Source organism: Ambystoma mexicanum, chromosome 8 (assembly GCF_040938575.1).
Source record: "Ambystoma mexicanum isolate Mex_15411 chromosome 8, UKY_AmexF1_1, whole genome shotgun sequence".
Classification (NCBI taxonomy): Eukaryota; Metazoa; Chordata; class Amphibia; order Caudata; family Ambystomatidae; genus Ambystoma; species Ambystoma mexicanum.
The window spans coordinates 786,555,209-786,572,506 of NC_090929.1; the positions used below are offsets into that span (position 1 = coordinate 786,555,209).

General features: G+C 49.7%; 1 protein-coding gene across 5 annotated transcripts in view; it reads left to right on the plus strand.

Annotated features, from left to right (window-relative positions):
* Window positions 1–17,298, plus strand: part of ARL6 (ARF like GTPase 6) — a 2,156,307-nt gene that overhangs the window by 188,115 nt on the left and 1,950,894 nt on the right. The window contains exon 2 of one of the 5 annotated variants that reach the window (XM_069610619.1): window positions 11,463–11,540. The exons of the other annotated variants lie outside the window; for them this stretch is intronic. The gene's annotated coding sequence lies outside the window, so the exon portion shown is untranslated. The remainder of the gene's footprint in view (window positions 1–11,462; window positions 11,541–17,298) is intronic. 5 annotated transcript variants of the gene reach the window in all.

Consider the following 17,298-nt stretch of genomic DNA (forward strand, 5'->3'; position numbering starts at 1 on the left):
ACCTGAGGTTTGTGGCTGGCGACTCACACTTTCAGTTTTGGATTGACCTCCTCCCTGAGGGTCTTCACCAAGCTAATGGTGGTGGTTGCAGCGTACCTCAGGCGGGGGGGATTCACGTCTACCCCTTACCTGGACGACTGGATGATGCAGGCGCGCTCTCGCTAGCTAGTGTTGGATCATCTGTCTCATCTGCCGCACCCTCCACAGGCTTTGCTTCTCCCTGAATTTCAAGAAGTCACATCTGACACCTTCCCAACAGCTACAGTACATCGGGGCTGTGTTAGACACGTCCTTGGGGAAGTGCTCCCCACCCAAGTTGAGGGCTCGTCACATTGTGCAGATGGTGGACAAGTTTCAACATGCCCAGAGTCTCCCGGCTTTCGAATTCTTAAGGTTGCTCGGCCTCATGTCATCCTGCATTTTTCTGGTGCCAGAGGCCATGCTGTGGATCAGATCCCTGCAATGGGTCCTCAAGATGCAGTGGTCGCAGTTCTCCGGCAAGATGTCGGATCCCGTTCAAATTCCACTCTTGGTCTACCAGGATCTTCTGTGGTGGGCCAACAAAGGGAACCTGATGAGGGGGGAACCGTTTTGGCAACAGTGGCTGGAGGTGACGGTAGTAACTGATGCTTCCCTCACAGGATGGGGTGCTCCGTCGGACTCCAAACTCCACATCAACATGTGGGAGCTGAGGGCCATCAGGCTAGCCCTGTTAGCTTTCTCTGTTCAAACAATTGCCCAGGAGCTATAGTGTCATTCTTTCAGCAAACAAATTTAGAGTAGGTGAATGAGTTTAAACAGGATTTGTTTCACTGCAAAAAGGGTTTACCTTTTGGTTTGGGTAATGCTTTTTCTCCTCGTTAGTACAACTACTTCTAGTAATAAAGAATGACAGTTCAGGTTACTACAAGACTCAGTCTTCAAAGGGAAAACCTAATTAGGCACACGCGACCACTCTTTTAAGATGGATATGTAACCTTCAAGGATTGCAAGTAACTGTTTTGCCATATAATCTCAGAGATGATTTCAGACTTCTCTCGAGAAACACAATTGGCCACACGTGACCTCCCTTTGATGCTGTACTCATTTGTAACTCTTAGAAGTCCATTTTAAGTTTGCAGAATGACTAACTAGCGTTTCCTTTTTCATTAAGGACACTCGACTACTGCGGCAATAGGTACAAATGTTCAACTATTGGTGTAACGTTCTTTACTTCGTACGCAAACACTGCAGCTTTCACTATTCGTGCAAATGTTACATTTACATTGTTAAGAAGTGATTTCGGAACTACTAACAATTTGTTCTTGCTTAAAAGCATACACAAGTTACTTTAGAGCTGGATGCAGTTACCAGCAGGGCTTACTGAGTGTACCTGAATGCTGAGCTTCCCTCACCAGCACCAGGAACACTGCGGTTGCGGGTTGCTTCATACTCTCGACTTCCTTGACTACTTCTACTGCTTTGGGCTCACTTGGGGCCCACACCCTTCTCCAGCACGGTGTCTCATGTCCGGCCACACTGATTGGGAGTCTCCTTCACTCCGCAGTCCTTGTGCCTCGGGCCTCGGGTTCCAGTATGGTCCCGGCTCTGCAATCACAGCAACCCGGCGCACATGGGGGCAACTTTACCCTCAGCACATCTTTCTCTGCGCAGCTGCGGCAATACAGGTTTTGAGACCACAGGACCCTCTCTGAACTTGCAGTTGAAATCTGCTGTCTCCACGTTCCGACGTCCCTTCTGTGCTCCCACTTCGTTGTGAATTGACAGCCTTGTGCTTCTCCTCTACTACTCCAACTTCCAACTCCTGCTCCAGCATCTTCCTTCTCTCCTTTCTTTTTGGGCTCTTTTATGCCTCACAGGTTTGGCAATTGGCTTCAGGTGTGAGCCATTAGTTTCAATTGTTGGCCCCTTGCACTGTATGTTAGGCCTAATTGCCTGACTACTACATCTACATGCCTCTTCGGCCCTCTTCCTCGTCTCAATCCCTCTAGGATTCTGGAACATGTAGTTTGTTTCATCAAAGTTGTTTTTTTTCCACTTGATTTCTTTTAAGGATAGATTTAATTCCCTTATTAATTTGAACAGAGGGGCTGTAGGTTTCAACTTGTCTAGAGGAAGATGGTTTAGAGAAGACATTTCCACAATCTCCTGTAGTGTACTCTTGGAATTGAGTAGGGCATTTAATATTAGAAACCAAAAAGAGGGAGGGGGTGCTGTTGCGCACAAAGCAAAATGGCAGCTTGATTCAGTGGTTCTGCAGCTCGGGACCTTTGCACAGCGTCGCACATATCCTTGTGTACAAAACAAAGCAGAAACGGCTAATAACTGAATTGGAGGGTCACATTGCCTCCCTGACCGACTCTGGGATTTTGTCGGCCCCTCCATACCACGGCTGGCCTGTGTTGTGGCTGCCGCCTCGTTGGCGCGACGGCTGCTACACCCTGCCCGCCCACATCGCGGCACTCAGCTGACAGAGGTGCCTGAAGAGACCGGCGTCTGTCCTTTGGGTGAGTGCTGGGGGCTGCCTGCTGGCGTGTGAATCTAATGGTGCCTGTGCACCCTCAACTCTGGGGCCCCTCTCTGTCTGGAGACCTAGAGCTGTCCAGGCGTCTCACTGGGCGAGCACTGGTGGCACCCTGATCCCTGGCTGCCTGGGGATACAGTCTTGGAGTCCTTAACTGTTCCTCCTCCGTGTTCCACTTCGGTTGGCTCGCTTGCTCCTGGCACCTCTGGGCCTCTGACGGTGCGTGCCCAGCAGCTTCCAACCACTCTTCCTGTTCGGCTCACCCCCAGTGGCTCGTTCATTGCAGCGGATACTGTGCCTTGTCTGGCGCTGCACCGCCGGCAGAGCGGAAACCTCCATGCACCACAGGAACATTGAAACCTCCCGGTCCTGACCTTGTGAGGCCCCTATGCTGTGGGCCAGACGCACACTATTTAGGGCAGTGACATCCTAGGATATTCCCGCTAACCCCCGATCAGAGGGTGCGGCACCCACCGCATCTGCTGCTTTGCCTGGCCTCTCACTGACAACTACTGTATTACTCTGTCCACCCACCTGCCTGCTCAGTACGAGGCGCAGCCATGACCAAGGGATTGGGGGAAAACAAAGCTCCATTAACTTGTTTACCAAGACTGCCTCCAAGGAACTGGGGGAAGCAGAGGAGGCTAGGGCTGGCCCTTCCGTGAATGCAGTTGGGGAGCACATGGTGATGCAGCGAATGATGGACTACATGCGGGAGGGGTTCACTACCCTCAATACTAAACTCAACGACATGAGTGGCGCAATTAGTGTTATAAAGGCCTGTATGGAAAAAACGACTCCCAGTCACCGAGGCTGAGACCAGAATTGGGCTGGCAGAGGACAACCTCTCCGCACTCAAGGCTGACGTAACTTCACTCACCAAGTGTCACGACCCGTGGGATTCCCAATGTCTCTGGTGTCCCTCCCCAACCCTCAGATCCCCTCATCCTTACTCCTGCCCATCCACTTGCCCAGATGCGGGACCCACGTGTGTTCTCCGCGACCCCCCATATGCCAGGGCGATTGTGTCAGCGGTCCGCCCGCCTCCGAGGACGCCAGTTTCATTGGCGTATTTCGTGGTGGCTGCGAGATCGGCCTCGCTTCCTGCTTCCGCTTCGCGTGACTGGCGCGTCCTGCTCACGTGTTGCTGGAACTCAATCACGTGATGTGGACGCTGGTCACGTGACTGGTACACACTCGTAGCGCCACTATTTAAACGCTTGCATCAGTGTTCAGTACTTCACAGCCGTTTACCTTGGACACTGTTGGGCGCTAGGTCTGCCTTTGGTTTGGAGTTTGTGAAAACTGACCTCGGATTGGTTCACGGACTGTTTTTGGATTTCCCTGATTATTGACCCTTGGATTTGGAACTCTTGCTACGGATCACGGACTGTTTTCTGGACTTCCATTCTGCTACACCCTTTGGCACTACATTTCTTGGATTCCTTGTTCGTAGTCCAACTACAGGTGGGCCCGGTGCACTCGGACCTCCATATATCCTCCCGAGCTTCCACCCACTACTGGGAGCAAGACACTGGTGGGTCCCGGAACCCCTCAAATAGGTTCAATTGCACCTCTACTGTCAACCCTTGGTAAGACCTTTCCATTTTCTTGTTGATTGTTTTGTGGATGTTGTTCTGGCTAAGTACTTAACCAGTGTTTCTTTACAGTGGTCCAGGGGTTCCCAGAAGTCCGCAGCTCCGGAAGAACATCTCCCACCTATGGCCTCAAAGGTTGTACAGAGAGTGGTTTGGACTATCTTTGTGCGACACTTGTGGACAGAGGTTTCTTCTGCCTACACGACGGTCAAGACTGTCAAGACAGTTGATACACAACACCAAGCAAGTGCAGGCTGTCAGCAGGGAAAATGAGGGTTTGGAGTCCTGGTCCCGGCGCAATAACCTGCGCATAATCTGTGTTCCTGAGGACAACATTGTGGGCCCCCATCGAAGACGTTGTAGAACACTCTCCTTACCCTGCTGGACAGTCCCAAGCTGTCGCCTCAGTTCGCAATAGAACTGATCACAAATCCTAAACCAGGAGCCCCTCTTTGCTCGATTATTGCCCAGGTCCTGAATTACTGCGACTGGGATGCACTTGTTGCAGGCTGCAAGGGCTAAAGGGGAGCTGCTGCTGGGCTCTAACGGAACAAATCTTTATCCTGTTTCTCCATCACCATGCAGCAGAGACGGAGGTCCTTCTTGGCAGTGAAGAGCAGACTCTGCGACCTTGGGGTTAAGTATGCTATGCTGTTTCCAGCCAAGCTCCGGTTTGAACATTGGGAGAAAGTTTACTTTTTTACAATCCCAGAGGAATCAATGCCATTTCTGGATCAGCACTTCCCTGGGTGAACCGGTCTATCCTTCCAGTTTGCCGTTGGTTAATTGTTACATGCTGTGATTGGGACACTGACGCAGGGCACGCAATAAACACTTTGGTGCCGGTGTCCACCCAGATTTGGCAACTGGTGTCCTCCTGCGAATGGGTTACCCAAATGGTATTGTGCTATTGTGCATATCATACTTGATATATAGTAATCTGCTGTGCCGAAGGCCGGACGGTACACTGCAAACCGTACCCCCACACCCCATGCAAAGTTGCAAATGTTGTTGGTATGGGGTGTTCACTCCTCTGATTCGCAGGGTGGATGCTTGGGGAAAGTTAAACGGAAAATGCTTGACATGTGCGATAGGGTGTTGGGTGGGCGACCACCCTTTTGAAGTTTTTCTAGCAGGGTGCTTTACGCTGGCCCGCATTGGACCCATGACCCACTGTTTGCAATGCCCTGATGGCTGACGGCCTGATGTGCATGTGCTGGAATGTCAGTGGCCTTGTTAATCACGTCAAGATGCGAAAGCTACAGCTTTATGCTGAGGGGCACACGGCTTGCATCTTCTTACAGAAAACACATGCCTAGTTTTGCTAAAAGCTGGGGTACTTATGCGTTTTTACACACGTTACTCCACTTAAAGCTGCGGTGTCACGATCCTTATTCACAAATCACTGCAATATGTACATATGGCCATGCACGTTGATCCCCTTGGGCGCTATGTTCTGGTGCACGGTACACTGTTTGGTCTCGAGGTGGTAATGTTGAACATATATGGGCCCAACGTTGATGACCCTGACTTTTACTCTCATGTGATACACTACTGGCAACGTATCCTCTTGTGCCTGTCCTGTGGGGTGTGGACTTTAACACTATTGTTGATCTTAATCTAAACTGGTCCGGGAGCAGAGCCAGGCAGCTGTCCAGGGCTGCCCAGGCCATACTTGAGGGACAAATCAGGCTGGGGGTGGAGGACGCCGGCAGATTGTTGCACCAACAGTCCTGCAGGTTCTCCTTTTATTCAGCTGTGTGTGATTCACACTCCAGGATTGGGTGGTGTCTGCGACATTAATAACCTGGGTGGTGGGAGCAGATATACTGGCTAGGACATACTTGGACCATTCCCCGGTCACCTGACTCTGGCTTGGGGTTTGGAGCATGTCACGGGATTCCTCTGGAGGCTTAAGCTTCCGGCCCTACTAGAGGCGGAGCTGGGGGAATGTGTTGATGACTATTTCAAAATAAACGCGGGTACCGTGGATTTGCTTGCTACTCTTTGGGACGCCTTTGAGGCCTCTTACGGTGGCATGGCCCTGGCTAAAGAATCGGGGATTGTTAAGGCCATCCCCTGAAACATCAGACAGCAAAGCCTCCCTCAAGATACTTGAAACGCAATATGCAGCGAACCCGGCTGCCACCACTTAGGTGAAATAAAAGCTGCACTGGACAGTTTCAGAACTGACAGGGAGCGGAGGTTCCTGGATAGCCCTGGGGCAGCAAGGCAGTATGGTGAAGGGGAGCGCCCGGGCAGACTGCGGGCCAGGGTCGTGGGGCAAGAGGAGGGTGACCGCCACATTCCACTCATCGAGAATGCTGCTGGGGTGCTGGTCCGCACTTACGCTGGATGTAAACTAGATGTTCCGATCCTTTTATACGGCACTTTATGGCAATAACTATGTGGTGCCCGGTCCAGATATAGAGGTGTTCCTAGATGGTCTTCCACTCTCGGTACTCTCTGACGAGGCTAAGGACGCTCTTGGCTGCCCGATGAGCATTGAGGAGATCTCGCGAGCCATCAAAGGTCTGCTCTCTGGCCAGACTCCCAGTCTGGACGGTCTCACCATGGGCTTTTATAAATGCTATAGATTTTCTGCCCTAAGGGACGAATCCTGTGAGAGAGGGATGCTACCCCCCCCCACATTTAGAGGGGCAGTGATAACCGTGCTCCTCAAACCCAATAAACCTGCTACACGCTGTCACTCATACCGTCCCCTTTCACTCATCAATAGTGATGTTAAAATATTTGCAAAAGTGCTGGCCCTCCGACTCGCCCCCTATATGCCATATCTTCTACACCCAGACCAGTCTGGATGCGTGCCTGGCCGCTGTACGGCCCTCAACCTGAGGAGCCCATTTGATATCCTAGCCCGAGTGGATCCAGAGGTGGGGGGGCGAAGGCAGCAGCACTAGATATTCAGAAAGCCTTTGATTCGTATCCTGGCGTTCCCTCTGGGCTGTACTCAAAGTGCAATTTCGGGCCCAATTTCATCTTGTGGATACAGCTGCTTCACACGCTGCCTGTGGCCAGGGTTTGCACCAATTGCCTGCTCTCACCCCCCCATTTGATATCTGCAGGGGGACTAGATAAGGCGGCCTGTTTTCCCCACACATCTTTACTGTAGTCCTGGAGCCACTGGCCGACCTGATGCGCCAAAAGAATGCACATAGACTGGTCAGGCCCTGGGGCTCGCCCGAGATCATGTCGCTATATGCAGATGATGCATTGCTGTATGTTGGAGATCTGGAGGAGAATCTCGCTCTCATCATGCGTGATGTCCTCCGTTCCGGGCCCCTATCCGGACTCTGGGTCAAGTGTGCAAGTCCAAACTGTTTCCTTTAACTGATGCCACGGTGGTCCCACGTGACATCATGGGGTTTGCTTGGTCCCCCACTGAGACTAAGTATCTTGGGGTCATAATCACAAGACATCAAGCCTTGCTGTATGACTGAACGTTCGGTCCTTGGTAAAAACTGCATACTTGGGCGAGTTCCCCAGGTCGCCCCCGGATGAACCACTTCTGGCTTTCTTATTGAAGGCATGTTGACCACTGCAAGGGTATCCAGATTGTACAGCCTGCTGCAGGACCAGGTTAGCAAACCAATATCCAAGTTACGGGAGGCCTGAGGTAGGGATCTGGGTATTAATATTACTGATGAGGGCTGGGAAGCTATGTGCATGCAGACACGTGTGGTTTCCCTTAACGCCAGGTTCCGGCTAATTCAATTTAAGGTATTGCACATATTCCACTATACCCCAGCTAGACTGCACCTTATGTCCTGAGACCACTCCCCCCTCTGCCGCAGATGCCACTCAGGCGATGTAGGCTATCTTCGCATGGTTTGGGCTTGCCCCAAAATTGTAGAGTATTGAACCGGTGTCTGTGCTACTGTATCTGAGATGCTGGATGGTGCTATTGAGCCGTGCCCTATGAACTGTCTGTTTCATGAGTTCTTATCACTTCAGCATACCCACTGCAAACTTGCTAGTCTTTGTATGATTCTTGCTGTGCGCTGTATATTGCAGTTATGGCTTAGACCTGCCAGCCCCACCATAGAACAGTGGCTCCGGGATGTTACTTGGCCATCAGACCTGGAGGAACGCTGGATCTCCCTGCAAACGGCCTGTGGCAGGCCCCTGGACATCTGGCCCCCCTTCCGGGTGGATTTGCGAACACTTGCTGACGATGGACTTAGAGATACAAATCCCCCCGATCTCCCCTGATAACCTGCTTGTTAAAATCATGTATGTTCTTACTCTGTGCTATGGTCTGCTCTCTTGTAGCGAGATGCATCATTGTTTGGCGATGTGGTCATTGCTATGTAGATATTGCCTTGTTTAGTACTGCTGATATAGCTGCCCTTATTGCAATGTCAAGCACCTAATAAATAAAGTGTTAAAAACAAAATAGAAGCCAAAAAGAGTTTTTCTTTTGGCATAGTATGCTTTGGTGTTAAACCTAAGGGTTTACCCCTTTTAGACTACATTAAAATGACATAAGCTGCAACCTCTTCTGGCACAGTGGTAAGAGTCTGCCTGTCAGAGGAATAATACGTCTCTCATCCCATGGAATCTCCCCGCTAACCTGGGTCTAACACCGTGTTGTTCCTCCTGCAGTACACCACCCCCAGGTCTGGGATCAGGAACTGTCTGCCTTCTCCTGGCCGCCTGGGCAAAGACATTAGGCAGGGTTTCAGTGAGGGATCCGCAGGATTCTTTACATTACCTTGTGGACTCAATTACCAGGATCACCCCTTCCTGAGAAGTAACCTTGACCACTCTCCAGCCTGCCTGGATTGGTTTGGCTACAGCTCCCAGAGTTATCCCTGTTCACTAACTAGGTTGGCCTACTATACATCTGTCCACCAGGCCAGAGTATAGACATTTAGTCCTAACAGACAACTGCTGGTGCTGCAATGTCTTGTTGGTACTGTTGCAAACCTGAGGGTTTTCTCACTTCTGCTCCCTCTGGATCCTCTATGCAGCTGGCCAGGGAAAGGCCATCACTTTTGCATCCTGCCCCTGGGGGTGGAGAAATGAGAGATGATCATCTGGCTAGAAGGTCTTTGGGGATTGGAAGGGAGAGACCCCTACGTGAGACCGTTTTCTAGATCCTCCTATTTAAAAGAAACCCCTGTCCCAGAAGTAGTAATACGATATTGTCCCGTGACTTCAGACCAGGGTAGGAATCAGCATTATACCAACCAGACTAAACAAAGGAAGAGAAAGGGTAAAGGTAAGATATTTAATAATAAATCATGATATCCCCCTTATTCTCAAGATGATCCACCTAAGCTTTCCCCGACCTTCATGGCTCATTGCAAAGGCGTTCCACTTTCCTCTCCCCTTGAAATGCATAGGACTACTAGGACAAGAAAGAGGCCACTAGTAGCTATGAAGATTACCTCCCTTTTCCATTCAAGTACTGACACGAAGAAGAGGTCCAAAGGTCAGGCATGTCCCAGGAACTAACTTAATTATGATCAGGCAAGATAGACAGGGAAAACCTTTAGCTTAGACCTGCAACCTATTAAGCACTCACAGGTGTATAAAAACAAAAGTTACAGGGATTTGGTAAGAGTTTGGGGGAGAACAAGTACGGAAGCCCGTTCGACCCGAGTCACCCAGGACCAGCTAGAAGAGGATGTTGTGCCAAGCCGCTGAGGGGCTGCAAGCTGAGGCAGCCAGAGGAAGTGTAGCAAGGGAGACGTGCCTCTTGAAATCCAGGGGAGTCCATAGAAGGGAGCCGGGAGGCGCACCATTCCCTTCCACAGCGGGGCTTAGAAAATGCTTGTTCCCCTGGGCTACGAAGGAAGCCCAGGAGTGTCTGAAGGGTGGGTGCTGAGACCCAGACATCAGGAGAAGAAGCCGATCACATGGGGAGCTAAGAAAACATAACCAGTGAGTGAAAAGCAAGCAGCAATCCGGGGTGTGTTTTCACGCGAGCAAATACAAAGTATCCAAGTACGTGCGAAGGAAAGAAAGACGCGTTTGTTGAAACTGGAATCTTGTCAGCCTAACAATGAAGTGATATTATGAAGTGATACTTAGTCACCAAGTGATAGCGTGCATGAAAACTCATTCTGAAATGCTTCTGTATGGAACTGTAAGCCTCATCAGAAAAGAGGGAACTGCGTGCAGACACGAAGTGGGAGCAAAATGGCAATTGCAAAATTCCTTGAAAAGGTTCACAGTGGAATCGAATGAATGAAATGGAACTGGTTGTTCCCTTAATCTGAAAGAAATTTTTAACAATATTGAATACCGAACTAAAGGAAGAAAGTGAAAGTAATTCATGAATAGCCATTTGTTCTCTTTCATACATTTTAGTGTTCACTACAATGATGCAAACAAGTGAAAATAACTTATTCTGAACACTTGATTGAATGTACTATGCAAAAGCCATCCTTATTGAACACGGCATTGGAAGACCAAAAGGATATGTATGAAATAGGAATTACAGCTATAATAAAGTACTGAACTAAACAAAGGTAACAAATGTGGTGAAAGTGTGAAGTGGAATGCTATGAAATGCTCACTACATGATACTTTGAAGGAAACCTGAAAGCTCCTGGTTTGCGTGACCTGTAATGGATGGGCCTGTCGTCTGAAACTGCACCTTGACCAGCGTAAATCTTGAGATTAATGACTTTTGCTGTTTTTGAAACAGGAAACTAAGTGACATCACACTTGGGGAAGGGAGTCCTGAGTTGTGACAGTTCGGTTGAAAGATCAAAGCTTCAAGATATTTCTGTTTGAGAATTACCATTAGGCTTGGGTAAGGGAAAAAGCTTTGTCATCCTGAAACTGTGTTTTCCCAGAGTTGTGTTTAAGGTACTTTATTTACATGGTGACGCTAAACTTGGGAAGGGAACCCTAAGTGTTGGTGTCTTGGTACTGTGTTGCCCTGGAACTGTGCTGAACTTGGGGAAGGGCAACAGAACTGTATTTCAGTTTGGTGTTTGAAGAAAGACAAATTCAACTTCATAAGGAACTTATCAACATTTCTGAAAAGAGCCTGAAGAAATGAGCCAGAACTGGAATCCGCTAAAAACTTTGTTGGAATCACTATTTAGGATGTTGGTTGATATCCCATCAGTGTTTGTATTAGTTGTGAGGGCAAGTATAGGATTTTGACAGTCAGACTTTTAATTGGAACATACTGGCACAGACTTCCTTGGTTTCTTTAACTAGGGAAATCCCTCCATAGTATAGGGCAAGTTAGGCCTTTATCCAGCCTAATTTTTATTGTAATAAAGCATTGTTCAACTTTGAATCTGTCTGTCTCCTTCCATGATGCCAAACTCACAGTACGCATGCTTACTTGACAGCTTCAGCGCTGGGAAGACCTCTCCAAGCCTTCACCACGTCACTTTCATTCCTTCCTGGAGGCGATGAAACAATAGGAGGTAAGTGATCCCCACCCTCCCCACTTTAAAGCGCCTTGGCTGGGAAATCCTTCCCCAGAGTTTGCATGGCTGGGCGGGGTCGCAACAATCCTTTAGCTAGAAGAGGTTCTTCCGAAGTTCCACATTCAGGGTTAAGTCTGTGGAGACCACGATGTTGTTGGGGGCACATTCTGGGTGGAGTACTGAGGATCCCCAGTCTGGGGCTGATTCTGTTTGGACACCCAAGGAGCCTTTTAAGGAGGGCTGAACACAAAGAGGCTAACATGGCTGGCTCCTCCAAGGAGGTCCCATCGGAAGAGAGTACCAGCAGGACTGAAGGTCCATACACTGCACATAAGCACAAGCATGCCAAACTTTCTCACAAGATGGCAAACCGTTCCAAAAGTCACAAAATGGCATGCGCCATAAGTGCGATAGGTCTACCGAGGAGGAGGCTCCTGGGCCCTCTGACCTTTTGGCAATTCCTGTCTCAGATTTAGGGTTTAATTCCTTATACTCTGAGGGTTCAGTGATTGGCCCTAACTTGGATGTCAGTGCCAGCTACGATCAACCTTTTCCTCCCCATTGGTGTTTTCTGACCAGGGGTTGTTGGGAAGGAGGGGTGGGTATGGGACCTTCTTGGGTTCTGGCCTGCCAGTCACCCTGGTCCCACCCGGTCCTGTCACAACAGCCTCACTAGGAAGACCTGTTTTTTGCAAAATTCCAAGTCCTCATTCAATCCCCTGTATTGCATTGCAGGGCATCATCCAGGAGATGCTGCTGCCTTACCAGCAGTCCCAGTGGTTCCTTGACCCACGTCTAACGACATAGCTGTGATGAGTCGTTCTCGTGACTCAGCCTGGGACTCTGCCTCCACTGGCACTTTTGCCAGGGCCCACTGGGCAGGTGCCTTTTGGTTCTGGACTCCAGAGCTTCTGCAGCCCCCTTTTCCACTTTGGCCACCTCCTGGTGTCCTCAGCTGCTCTGGCTCCCCCAGCTTAGCATCGTTCTGAGCCTGCAGACTTGGTATATACTTTGTTGCACCAGGTCATGCGGCTTGAATGCTGGCTAGAATGAATAAGCGCAAGTGCCTGGGGCAGCTAAACCTGTGGTCACAATTGAGGCCACAATTACACAAGCGGAGGCAGCATTATTGGCCGAATCTGACGACACAAGCACAGCTGTCACCGAAGGCCATCAAACACCCAATTTAATTGGGGGGCACTAGAGAGCCCAGTCAAAAATGGCTGCAGGCCCATGAGCACCACGACAATGTAAACCTATCCAGACTAAATCCTGCTTCATCTATATAGCTACAACCCCAGTTTGAAGGGTATATGTTGGAATAACCCTAAAGGAGGCGTGTGGATACCTTGGAAGCCAGGTGCTCTGATTTTCGAGATATCGGAACTTGCCAGAGCTTGGAAGGCGGGGCCGAGGCAGGCCGAGATGGCGAGCCGACGAGAGTGCAGGGAAGAAAGCGGAAACCGACTGTGGCAGCCTAGGCCTGTGGGGTGAGCGCGTGAGCGAGTGGAGGAGTCGGGTGCCGTGGACTGGAAAGAAGTGTGCAAATTATATATCTCTAACCACCCCGGGGAAGGCAATCAGATATGCACATATAACAGTCAAGGGAATGTACGAGTTGGGCTGAATGTTGGATCCTAGAGAGCAAACATACTCACAAGCCCTTGAAAAACGCGTGCAGCAGGGGGAGGAATGCAGTATCCCAGGCCATAATACTTTATCGGATAACGGTGCAAATCCTGGGGGCAGTCGCATACGGCCCAGGCCACTGGGAAAGTCTCAGGACATCTGCTGCAGAGCCAGGGCACTTGACAACATTGCAGCTTCCCTGCATTTTGAGATTTTGACAATCAAGGCTCCACTTCGAATCCTTGCATCCGACCAAGACGACAGTAGTGGGGGAGAGCCCCACAGAAGAGGCCTCGCAGTCCAGGATGGACACCGGAGGAGCACTGGGTGTAATAAAAAAAATGTTGGTGCAAGTACAGGCGAGTATCTTGTCCCTGGATGGCAAAATGTCCACCCTTACATGTAAAGTAGATCACATGCAAGTCTGCCTGGATAAACATGGAGAGCGCCTGGATGAGGTGGAGGGTCGAGTGTCCACTGTTGAGGATGACACCAATGCAGCACGAGAGACCTAGTCGCAATCAAAAAGCAGTTAATGTGTTAACAGGAAAACAAGATGACCTCGAATCCAGGTCCCAGAGGAATAACCTGCGCATTATCAGGGTGCCAGAATCGGCGGGCCAAAAGGACATGGAAGAGATGGTGGAAAATCTGCTGAGGGAGATCGTTGGGGGAGAAGAGATGTAGAGTGAGCCCATCACATACCAAGTGGCAGGAAGCTGGTGCCGGGTGCCCCGGCGTGACCATTGATAGCCTGCCTGCTCAACTATCGAGACAGGGACCTGGAACTGCGAAGGGCAAGAGAGAAGGGCCCTTTGACATATTGGAACTCCCCCATCCGCTTGTTTCCGTACTTCTCGGATAAAGTACAGTCATCCAGGAGGACATTCATCAATGTCAAGAGGAAACTTGGAGAAAGGAACTTGAAGTATGCTATTTTATTCCCGGTCAAGCTGCAAGTGGAACATGACCGTCCAATGCTCTTTTTTTCCAAACACCGGAAGAGGCCTTCCTAGAAACATTGCCTAGAGTGCTGCGTTGTGGAATAATAAGAAAATGGGAAGAAAATACTTTTACAAGGAGCACCTGTGGTCAAGTATGATGGCGTGCTAAGGGTATCTGCCTTAGCCGACTGGGGTTCGAGCACAGTTGTAGGTCAGGCCCTGGCGAGCCCCTGAGCGGGAGCAAAAAGATGGTTCTTATGGTTAAAGGGGAGGGGGATAACTAGCAGGTTGAGGTTCCTGGCAGTGGCAGGGTGGGGGCAAATGAGGAGGTTCCTGTTGGGGTTTTGCTGAAAATTTGGAGGTTGCTCTTGAGGGTTGCTTTAAGAATCAGGACTACACTGCGTCCCAGGAGTTGGACAGTATTGGCGGACAAAGTGACTTTTTGGTTGCAATATGGCTCAGTCACTTAGGTATATGATGTAGAACGTCGGAGGTCTGAACTGCCCGTCCAAATGCTGCAGAGTGTTACTGTACATGCAGTGTCACCGAACAGACTTGCTACTTCTTCAGGAGACCCACTTGACCTCGGAAGAGTAATCAGAATTTGGGAAAAACAGGGGATGCCACAAGTATTTTTCCTCCTACGCCTCGTATTCCAGGGGGGTATGCAGTCTCATAAGTAGATCAGTGGGTTTCTGCCTGAAATCCCTGATAAAGACCGGGAAGGGAGAGGCTTTCTGGTGCACGGCATAATACAGGGTCGACTGACCGTGCTAATAAATTATTACGGACCTAATAAAGAAACGGTGGAGTCCCTGGGGTGGATTGACAGCCAACTGGAGGGAATGTGCCCCGGGGATCGTATGGGAAGGGGATTTTAATGTAGTCGTAGATCCAGACAGTGACAGGACAGTGTGGGCCTGTATGTTACTCGTCGCCCAAAGCTATGGGAAGTGGAATATATTTGGAGGGTCAGGCATCCTGGGAATGCACGGTACAAGTTTCATTTATCAGGTCACAACTCAGCCGGATTATTTCCTGGTCTCTGATTCAACAGTGGGAAGGGTATCAGAGGTATCCATCTTGGCACAAACACTGTCAGATCATTCCCCAGTATTGATGACTATGGAAGTCCTGGGTTGAGAGAGTATGATGCATTTTATTTATAGCGCGCCTATACACAAGTGTTTCAAGTGGTGGGAGACCCCCATGTTTAAGAGCGAGGGGCTGTTGGATGGAGTGTTTCGGGAGGAGCTAACCAAAGCTATAGACACTTACTTTGAACATAACGAGGGATCAGTGGAGTCTCATGCAACGTTCTGGGAGAGTTCTAAATGTATTATTAGGGACGAGAATGTATTCTGAAAGAAGCTGGTGTATTAAAACAAATTTGCAGACAACTGGCATAACTGGAGACCCGAATTCAACAAATGCAGTCAATGACGCCAACACCCACATTTAGGGAAGAAGCTGAGATCAAGGAGAAGCTACAGGTGTTCAGGGAGATGGCGATCAGGGAAGTGAAGTTCATGAAGGGGAGAGCGGTGCCGAGACAGTATGGGGAGGGGCAGCGACCGGGGAGGTTGTTGGCCAGAGCCGTGAGATTGGACAAGGCCAGTGGTGGGGGTCCCGTCAGTTAAAAGCGAACAAGGGGTTGAGAAATTTGGGGATGTTGATATTGTCCAGGCATTTTGTGCATTCTATGGCCTATTGTATGCCACTCGGGTATGGGTCTCCCAACAAGAGGTGAACGAATATCTAGACCAGGTAGCATTATATTGGTGCAGGGACAAGGAGCAGGAGTCTCTGGGTCGCCCCCTAGCGCTGGAAGAGGTCCTGGCGGCGATCAAATCCCTACCATCCGGGAAAGTTCCTGGCCCCGACGGATACACAGCATAGTTTTTATTTTAAGCAGTATGCTGGGAAATTGGCCCCCTACTTACTGGATGTGTACAATCAGGGGTTGAGAGACGCCAGACTGGCGGATTCAATGAGAAGGCAATTGTAGTAGTCCTGCTGATACCAGACAAAGAGGCGAATGACTGTTCATCCCATCAACCTATTTCTTTTATTAACCTAGACAATAAGATCCTGGCTAAAATATTGGAGTCCAGACTGGTGCTGTTAATGCACAGGCTGGTGGGGCCGGATCAGTTGGGATTTATCCTGGGGCGGTCCACCTTGCATGGGATACGCAGGATATCTGAGCTGTTGTCCTCAGTACAGCTGGATGACTCTGTGGTAGCTGCACTTTTGGATTCTACAAAGGCATTTGACTCTGGTGAGTGACCCTTTATTTTTGCAACCTTATGAAGAATGGGACTGGGTGAGGGGTTTCTCATTTGTTTCGCTGCATTATAACTTGCCCATAGCCAGGATTAGAGTGAATGGCCTGTTCACACCTGTAATACCATTAAAGAGGGGGGACGCGGCAGGAGTGCCCTCTCTCTCAGCTGCTGTTTGCACTGGTGATTGAGCCCCTCGCTTAGTTGATCAGAAGCTGCCACCTGGCTAGGTGAGTGTAACTATGCATGCACAAGCGGATTGTCTCACTTTACATGGACGGCATGGTGCTTTGTTAGGGATCTGCATTGTAACCTGGACCTGATCATGAGAATCAATGCCATAAAGGTGGTTCTCTTTCCATTAACGGACGGAACTATGTATTTCATAGATGGGTTTGGGTTCCAATGGAACTGGATATGTACGCGATATTTGGGCATAAATATAGCCAGAACCCCCGGGGTAATCTGTGAACAAAACTGTCAGCGGGTGTTGGGGCAGGCCAAGTCTACGATAGATATGTGGATGAATCTGCCACTTAACCTGTAGGGGAGAATTTCCCTGGTCAAAACGGTATTATTGCCAAATTTCCTATGTTTTTCCCAATGTCCCCTTGGCGGTTCCGAAATAATATTTTCGGGATTTGAGGTCCACAATACTGCGGTTCATATGGGCCTGGAGACTAGCTAGGATCTCTTGGGAGAGACTTCTGGCGCCATTATAGACAGGGGGGTTGGCACTCCCAGACTTCAAAAGGTACTATGAAGTGTCCCAGGCTGGGTTTCTCCTATACTGGTATGGGAACCAAACAGAAGGCATGTGGCGGTGGAAAGGGCATTGGCTTTCCTGTTCCTTCGAGTAACGTCCACGCTGTATGGCATCTGCATGGCCGCTAAGGT